Source organism: Ambystoma mexicanum, chromosome 8 (assembly GCF_040938575.1).
Source record: "Ambystoma mexicanum isolate Mex_15411 chromosome 8, UKY_AmexF1_1, whole genome shotgun sequence".
Classification (NCBI taxonomy): domain Eukaryota; kingdom Metazoa; phylum Chordata; class Amphibia; order Caudata; family Ambystomatidae; genus Ambystoma; species Ambystoma mexicanum.
This window is the reverse complement of record NC_090929.1, coordinates 1480744516-1480754363: the sequence shown is the minus strand read 5'-3', so window position 1 is coordinate 1480754363 and position 9848 is coordinate 1480744516. Positions and strand designations below refer to the sequence as shown.

The 9848-nt window shown below is 52.4% G+C and overlaps 1 long non-coding RNA gene across 1 annotated transcript; it reads left to right on the top strand.

Moving 5' to 3' along the window:
• The first annotated feature begins 8466 nt into the window (after positions 1-8466).
• Positions 8467-9416, top strand: LOC138473799 (uncharacterized). Its single transcript, XR_011268922.1, has 2 exons — positions 8467-8757; positions 8857-9416. It is a non-coding gene; the product is annotated as an uncharacterized lncRNA (long non-coding RNA).
• Positions 9417-9848: the final 432 nt, after the last annotated feature.

Genomic DNA, 9848 nt, shown 5'->3' with positions numbered 1-9848 from the left:
TGGATGTGCTCGACACAATAAAGACCATTGCACACTTTCACTGTTAGCACTTTTACATAGATGTTCAGTTTCATCAGCCAGAAAAAACTCTCTGCATCAAACAGCACGTTTCATTGGGCACATGTGAGAATACAAGAAAACACACTTGTTTCAAAAATCATTTTACATTGGGTCCATATAGCAATTCAAATGCAAGGGTTTTCCCTCTAACCTGAGACATCCTAACTGACACTCTGTGGCTATGAGAGCAAAACACTATGGGGGTAATTCATAGAATTCAGCGCACAAGTGGCGCACGCGGCTGGTGCACAGTTTGCGCGTGCGACAGTCTGCGCCATACGCGTGCGCCAAAATCCATTTCCGCGCACAGGGTATTCATGGATTTTAACATCCATTACCAGCCGTGGCACAGAGTGACGCAGCAACACTGCAGCAGCGCCAGTTACGCCCCAACCCCTCCCCCTGCGCCATGTACAGCGCACAAATCCCGTACATGGCGCACAGGCCAGTGGACCAGCATACAAGCCCCCAACCATGAAAACGCCTGTAAAACTCCCTGCGCACCCCTCCGAATACACGTACCCCGCTGCGCGGGGAGAATCACATGCGATTGGCCCTGTGCGAGCGGGGTACGTGTATTACTGGGGTTCGCGGGGAGTTCCACATGCGATTGGCCCTGTGCGAGTGGGATACGTGTATTTCGGGGGTGCGTGGGAAGTTTCACACGCAATTGGCCCTGTGCGAGCAGGGTACGTGTATTTCGGGGGTTCGCAGAAAGTTTCACACGCGATTGGCCCTGTGCGAGTGGGGTACGTGTATTTCGGGGGTGCGCTTGAAGTTTCACATGCGATTGGCCCTGTGCGAGCGGGATACATGTATTTCGGGGGTGCGCGGGAAGTTTCACACGCGATTGGCCCTGTGCGAGCGGGTTACATGTATTTCGGGGGCGCGCGGGAAGTTTCACATGTGATTGGCCCTGTGCGAGCGGGGTACGTGTATTACTGGAGTTCGCGGGGAGTTTCACACGCGATTGGCCCTGTGCAAGCGGTGTACGTGTATTACTGAGGTTCGCGGGGAGTTTCACACGCGATTGGCCCTGTGCGAGCGGGGTACGTGTATTTCGGGGGTTCGCAGGCAGTTTCACACGTGATTTCGCTGTCAGAGCGGGGTACGTGTATCCAGTGGGGTACGCGGGGAGTCCCACACGTGAATTGGCAGTGTGGGTCCTCCCAGGTGTGCCCTCTACCCCCTCTACGGCCCCTGCAGGCAGCCCACACCACAGGGGACTACCCAGCACCCCTGGTCATGTCCCACACGCAGCGCATCCACCATGGGCATGCCCCCCAGCCAGCCCACATGTCACCTTGCACTAGTGATCACCAACTCATGTCCCCCAGCACCCACACCCACCCAGCATTGACGGGCACCTGCCAGCAGGCCCCGACTCATGTCCCCCAGCACCCCCACCCCCCAGCAGTGAACGGCACCTGCCAGAAGTCCCCGACTCATGTCCCCTAGCACCCCCACCCACCCAGCAGTGAGCCTCAGGCCCTGACTCATGTCCCCCATCACCCCCACCCCCCAGCAGTGAGGGGCACCTGCCAGCAGGCCCCGACTCATGTCCCCCAGCACCCCCACCCCCCAGCAGTGAGGGGCACATGCCAGCAGGCCCCGACTCATGTCCCCCAACACCCCCACCCACCCAGCAGTGAGCCTCAGGCCCCGACTCATGTCCCCCAGCACCCCCACCCACCCAGCAGTGAGCCTCAGGCCCTGACTCATGTCCCCCAGCACCCCCACCCCCCAGCAGTGAGGGGCACCTGCCAGCAGGCCCCGACTCATGTCCCCCAGCACCCCCCCCAGCAGTGAGAGGCACCTGCCAGCAGGCCCCAACTTATGTCCCCCAGCAACCAAACCCACCCAGCAGTGAGCCTCAGGCCCCGACTCATGTCCCCCAGCACCCCCACTCACCCAGCAGTGAGCCTCAGGCCCTGACTCATGTTCCCCAGCACCCCCACCCCCCAGCAGTGAGGGGCACCTGCCAGCAGGCCCCGACTCATGTCCCCCAGCACCCCCACCCACCCAGCAGTGAGCCTCAGGCCCTGACTCATGTCCCCCAGCACCCCACCCACCCAGTATTGACGGGCACCTGCCAGCAGGCCCCGACTCATGTCCCCCAGCACCCCCACCCACCCAGCAGTGAGCCTCAGGCCCTGACTCATGTCCCCCAGCACCCCCACCCAACCAGCAGTGAGCCTCAGGCCCTGACTCATGTCCTCCAGCACCCCCACCCCCCAGCAGTGAGGGGCACCTGCCAGCAGGCCCCGACTCATGTCCCCCAGCTCCCCCACCCACCCAGCATTGACGGGCACCTGCCAGCAGGCCCCGACTCATGTCCCCCCCCTACATGACATAAAGATGCACAATAATGGCCCACATCTCCACCAAAATACCACAGCACGCCACCCCAGTCTTGAGACGCAATGATTTCCCAATCCACACTGACATGCCTATCTCAAGACACAAACCAAAAGTCAACTATGTACATCAACACATGTCCGTCACACACACACACTGGCTGGCATTGATTGTGTAAACCCACATTTTCACATGCATCAACTCAAAGAGCAAATTACACACATGGAAGTAAAATATCAAAATGTATTCTGGACAAAAATAAAGCAATGAAATGAAGGCATAAAAAAATTGCAAACATGAAATAAAAAGCATGTCCAAAACATGAGTACATGAAAAGTATAACCAATCCAAAGAAATCCAAAAGAAAAATAGTCCAAACTCTCCCTCCACCAAATCAAATCCAAAGGAAACGTAACAAGTAAAATCCATTAATCCATGGTGAAATCCAAAGAAAAAGTTCCAACTATGTACAATCAATTGTCAAGGGTCCATGAGCCCAACGAAAGAACAGAAACCTATGAAAAAAACTACCTAATGAAAAAACTATATACAAATGTGAGGGGCAAAATCCAAACACCCCAAAATAAAGGAAAACGAAAATGAAACCTGAGCCGTCGGGCTAGTCCGACGGCTCACTTTCTGATTTCCCGGGCCAGGGCATCATCGAACTCCTGCTCAATGTCCTGGAGGCGGTCCTCTTCCATGGCCCCGAGGTTTCGCAGGGACGATGCCATGTTGGACTCCAAATCCCTGTGAATTGCCTCGAGGCACTCGGCCCGCCTCAGTGCCCTCTGCATGGAGTTCTCCACCCTGACCATTGTGAGCCGTGCCTCTTCTGCCCGCCGCCGCTCCGCATCTATACGCCGGCCCAACCGCAGCCACACGGAAGACACACCCATTCCAGGGTCTTCCTGCCCTCTGGCCAATGCCTGCCCCTCTGATGTCGATGGCCCTGATCCATCATTGCTCCCACCTAGAGCCTGCCATGTCCATGTGCCCTGTCCGATGATGCCTGCACATCCTCCATCAGCTGGTCTCCAGTGGTTGTGGTATCCACCCCTGCTGGACTGCCGACTCCCGACTGTGGCAGGGATGGGATCTCCACCAGCTGGCTGTGTTGGTCGGGCCAGGTCCACAGGAATCTGGTGGAATCTGGGCTGGAAGACGGCAGGGAGAACGACTGGCGCATAGTCTCCACAGAGGAGGAGAGGTCCGCCAGAGTGCGCGACACATGTAGGAACCCACCGACCAGGGCCCCTCCCAACAGTGCCACGTCGCAACGCTGCTCTTCGTGATGGCGTGCGTGCTCCAGCCCGGAAGCACGCACGTCATCACGAATGTCACGCGTGCGCAACGCGACACCAATCAGGACAGAGCCCATACGTTCATGGGACTCCTTGTCCGCAGGTAGTGGAGAGGCAGATGATGTGGCACTCCCCCCTACCTGTGGACGGGCCTGGGATGGGGCTTCCCCGCTGGTGCATGGTGGTGCAGTCACAGGGTCAAGGACAGCGACATGCACAGGCCCCTCCACGGTGACCTGTGCTGCCTCCTGACCCTGGCCCTGGACTGCACCACTTGCACCAGTAGTACTACCCCCACTAGGCCCCATGTGCGGCTCAGTAGCGGGCTCCTCCTCCTTTGTGGAGACCACCAACCTGGATGTCTCCACACCGTCTTCCGCCATTGCAAGCCCCTGTGGGGGCTCAGCCAGCCCTTCCGCTACAGCCGTAGTGGCAGACGCGTCACCAGCCCCCTCGCTCCCGGATGATGGCAATTCCTGGGAGGGTGGCAGGGCCTTGCGTCACCGCCCGGTGGAGGCATCCCCGCCGCTTGGCTCCACAGCGCCGTCTCCGCCCTCTTCTTCATTTGACGCTGCGTAGAGGGAGACATAGAACACAAGCATCAGGGTACAGTACAATATTCCCCTAGATAGGAAGCAATAACACATGAGTGGCTCTGTCAAATGTCACTTCCATCCTGTCCCTCCACAATACATGGGTGAATGCACGCAACACACATGCAGAAACAGGCACGGCGCCTGCAATCAACATCAGCATCCATGTAAAAGGGCCTCTTTTAACCAAAATATTGTCTTCAAACTCACATGCATCATGGCTCACACTGATCCCATGCACACACATCACCGGAGGGTCATGCATCATGGCTTGTACACCACAGACACAGTGGATAGACACAGTGGATACAATGGCAACCACACTGCATGAGCGAATCTACACATCATCACGGACATGTGTCATGCATCCATGGCGTTTCAAAGTCACACACACACTTCTCAGACACACACACATGTGCACCATACATGTACATGAGAGCAGCACCCATCCCTAACCCCCCTCCATGTCCAAGAACAGAGACTGGCATGCATTCATGTGTGCATTCCGCATACAGCTCCCCATGTTGCATTGGAACACATGCACCATCCATGTGGTTCACACATTACTGGTCTCACATGCATGACCATGATGTCCCTGCACACACACATCCATACATGGCCTATGTCACACATACAGGCAAGTATCAGACTACCAGCACACTGCAACATGCCCTGTCTCACACAGCAATTCTTGGCCACTTACCGCTCAACTCCAGACGGGTCTGCCTTCGAAGGATCTGGGCGTGGAGCACTGGGCCTACGTGTTCCAGGACCCTCATCTGGATGTTGCTCATGCTGACCCTCTGCCTTCGCGAGGCGCTGGGCCTTGTAGAGGGTCCTGGACCTGAAGTCCTCCCAGCGCTTCCGGATGTGCTTGATGTCGCGGGTTGCCACCCCCTCCGCGTTGATGGCAACCACTGCATCCTCCCAGATCCTCTCCCATCCTTCCTTGTTGGCACGTGATATTCCGAAGAGGGCATCATAATGCCCCAGGACATGCTCCACCAGGACACCAACTTCCTCCTCACTGAAGCTGGTGGCCCTCTGCCTCTCTGGCTGGGGGTCGCCAGTGGTCTCAGATGGTGTTTTCCCCGACATGGCGACCCCCGAGGCAGGCGTGCGTGGGCAACTGGGTCCTGGGGCTGGGCTGTGGAGCGATGGTATCCCAGTCGGGAGTCTTTTGTTCCAGCAGGGGTGGACACAGCAACTGGACCCCTGCAGATGGCTGATGTGCAGGCACTAAATAGCAGGGCACGTGGGCAGCAGGCAGGCAGCAGCAGATGGCTGGTGGGAGCATGCTCGGGGCTCTTGGTGGCAGGAAAATGGCCTTTTGGGCAGGAGCGTGGTCTTCTGTGTGTTTTCGCGTGGCCAGCTTGATACGGAGTGATTTGGCACGTGAAAAAAGTGCACGTCAGCGTGAAATCCGAGGAAAGGGCCTTAGCGCGTAAGCGCGTAAGTGACGTTACGCGCGCGGGCGTTCCCCACAACATGGGTGCACTGTAAATCAGCACGTGAGAAAACTGCACGTCACCGTGCTATTGGAGGAAAGGGCCTTAGCGCGTAAGTGCGTAAGTGACGTTGCACGTGTGGGCTGGCTTAAAAGGTACGAGTATCACGCTATTTTCTTGTACGTGCTTTTTGTGGAGAGCGAGCGGGTGTTTCTTGTACTTCTTGTCGGTTCACACGCGATTACTTCACAACGTTTCCAGTTCGTATTCCCGGTTTCCTCAGACTGTGTTCTTTTCTTCTTTTGGCAGGGGTGTTGCCAACGCGCACACGCGCATCTTTTTCACGTTCTTTTTCAAGGCAGACAGTGAGTCGCGCACGTATTTTCCAACTGTGGTTGCCCCTGCGTGTTGCGTACCCCTTCAGAGGTCATTGTAGGCTGTGTGTAACACGCGTACGCTTATTTTTGTGTTTCTGGGTGCCACAGCGTAGTGCAGGTTCATTTCTCCACACACGTGGTCTACCAGGGGTTGCGTGCATGTGTACTTTTGTTTTTGGGGTGCCTGTGCATTGCGTGACCCATCATCTTCCCCCAGGGGTCACATACAGCTTTGCTAGAGCACTAGGGTACGAATTCCATCTAGTACCCTACTGCTTTCACCCCAATTGCCCAGGACAATTGTTTACTGCAACTCCCATACGCACAACAACATCACTGCCATGGTTGGGAGGTGACCAAATAGTAAGGGAGGCAAAGGTGGCCGAGCTCCAAAAGGTGGGCATGGTGGGCGCGGTAGGGGACATGGCCAGGATTTGCAGGGTGCCCCTAGAGCCCAGTGTGTGGAGGACCAATCAGGGCCACCTATACCCCCCCCCCATGGTTGTGGGAACATAGCTGACACCGGCAGAGGATGACTCCCAGGCTGACTTCCAGGTCAGCAAGTCTAATCCACGTGTGGCGGTGAATGTTGCTGTCACCAGGCCACGTTGATCTGGGGCAGCAATGCCATCTGCTGCCCCAAGTAGCCAGGGTGGAGAGGCTGCAGGGGCAGCTGCAGCTCAATCCACCCCAGCTCTGAGTCTCCCAGCCGGGACAGTGTCGGTCCAGGTCCATCACACCGACGTTGGCCCTGCCAACATCAACCTGCAGCCAATGCCTGCACCAAGACCTATGGTCATTGTGCCTTTACAGGCTTCTAGTACCCAGTCCACCTGCGCTTCTGCCCCTACCGACCAGAGTGGCGTAAGCCACTCAGGATCCGCACCACCTTCCAATAATAAGAAGAAGGGTGCTCTTGCACTACAGGCTGAGACCCCAGACACGGCTACACACTCCGGCACGTCAAGGAAGCCTAGCTTCAATGACGCCGAACTTGATTCACTTGTGGCCTAAGTGTCGGCACATAGCCGCGAAATGTTGGTGACTGCAGGCTGTAAGACTACAACTGCTCAACGTAGGGCTCACTGGCAGACCATCGCGACCACATTAGTGCCCTTGGATTTGTGAGACGCACAGCTGATGATTGTGCAAGCGGTGGAATGACCTTAAACACAGAGCAAAGAACAAGCTGGCTTCCAACCATGCCTCTACTCTGGTGACTGGCGGTGGGTCTCCACCAGAGGACAACCAACTCACTGAACATGAGTCTGTTGCTGGAACCTTTGTCACAGAGGAACAGGTCCAAGGCGTGGGAGACCTACCAGATTATGAGGCATTGTCCGGTGCCAGGTGAGGGTGTATACTCATGAGTGGTATGGGCCACCCATGTGCTTCCCCCAAACCATTCACCGGCCTTGGGTTTGGGTATGACAGTATCCCTTCTGACCACAGTAGCCAATTAGCACCACATTACTGCAGTTGCCCTTCAACTGTCATCTTGCAACAACATTGTTCTGATTTTCCAGTGTTCATTCAGCCTGATTGTTTCAATTCTCCGATTTTTGCAACACATTTGTCTGCCCTAATGCCACATATGTGACATGCTTCTGTCATAGATTACAACCCACATTGGCCCACATTTATTACCTTGTTATGGGAATGATTTGACCATTCAGGCTGATTGAGTAAGGGCCTGCCCACATTAAGTTTTGGGGCCTGCCATCAGTGTATTATTGCACACTGGATGTGTTGCAGTGTGTGGCACATGCGTATTTTATCACACTATTTTGCATTGTTCATCTCATCATGTCCATCTCACATGGATGGGTGACAGTACTCATTCACTGACATAAGGCTGTACTTGTCAAATGTACCATGGCTATGCTGCGTGCCATCTGTGTGCTGGCATGTGTCATGTATGTGGATTGCCCATGCCACTCACAGGCTAATCTGTGATGCCAGTGCTATCCAGCATGCAGCACATGTCTTGCTTTTCCATCTTGGAGTCCTCAGTGTCTGCTTTTTGCCTCCCCTTCCAACTAATTGACAGTGCATGCATGCCAGGGTTATAGTCATGTGGGACATGTGTTATTTATGTACTGGATCTCTGCCTTGTCAGGCCCATGTGTGTGCTATGGTGCTCATGCCTGTTTCCATTTGTTGAGAAAGACTTTTTCAACCTTAGAAACAGTGTTAGTGCTCTGATGGAGAAGTGTAGCTAAATTGAATATGAAAAAAACTATTTTTACAACTATTTACAATTCTTAAGAAAACTTGGTATTTAGACTAACTTCGTTGCTTCGAACAGTCTTTAAGCTCAAAGTCCGCACAAGCAAACTTAGATACTAAACCAAACCGTACTGTTCCAAGGCAACATATGAGTTCATTTACATTGTCAAAATCCAGGAATCAGTTGTACATGAAGATAATACTGAACTATTGAAGTATAACAAATAAGGATGATTATGACTAGATTTTTTTGGAAAGTACCTTTGACCCAGAGATACAAATATAAACTAGATGCTCTTCACTCTTTCAGACCAAACCGGATGGAATTAATAATATTACCTACATCAAAGGAACCATCATATACATGAACAAGATTTGATATTTAGTTGTAAGTATCTAACTCAACATTGACTGTATAAACGTCAACATAAAACACTCTGTTCAAAATTGCCCATTTTTTTCTTTATTCCTACCTTTTTCCTCTCAGATCTTTCCATTTGCCTATCTACCTACAAATTCCTCCTGAAGAACCGCCATAAACCATGTGGCGGAGAAACACGTGTTGAGGATAATATTACCTAGTGAATGAGGATAATATTACCTAGTGAATTAAACTAGGGCTTCGCAATTTTCGGGCAACAACGTGAAGACAACATTGACTAAACTTTGAACCAATTCAAATTGAGGCCAATACTGCCTAGTGAATTAAACTAGGGCTTCGTAATTTTCTAGTGACAACGTGGGATACAGCAACTTAGTGAATTCAACTAAAAACTTAGAACCAATCTAAATTTTGAATTCTTTTGTCTCTCCATCAACCCAAATGTCGAGTGAATTATACTAAGGCTTCGCAACTTTCAAGTGACAACGTGGGACACAGCAACTTAGTGAACTCAACGAAAAACTTTAAACCAATTTAAATTTTGCATTCTTTTGTCTTCCCATCAACTTATATGTTATGTTCAAGATGTAAAAAGGAATCCCTATTTGTTTACAGCACAATAGAATTCTGAATAAAAATGACAAATGGAACCTAAAAACGAGAAAGTCTCTATATTATAACATTTAATTTTGGAGAAGCGCTAGAGGAGGGCTTCTCTTCGTTTTAGTTTTGTCCAAGCCCAGGTCAACCTCTGTGGCATCCCTCCATTTGCAGCATCTCTACTTTTTTTTTCATATTCAATTTAGCTACACTTCTCCATCAGAGCGCTAACACTGTTTCTAAGGTTGAAAAAGTCTTTCTCAATATATTCTGTCAGCAGTGGGCAGCTCTAAAAGGAGAAACTCAATAAGCGATATCATCAGTCAGGACACTATGATTAGGAACTATGAAAAACGAGAGGAAGAAGCGGAACTCATCTTTTCGGGATTATCAGAAAATCCAACAACCAAACCGGATAGCAATAATACATCATTAAGACAATTATTCTTAACCCAAGAAAAACTTCTCAAACAAGAACTTACTTGCTGGTGGGAAAT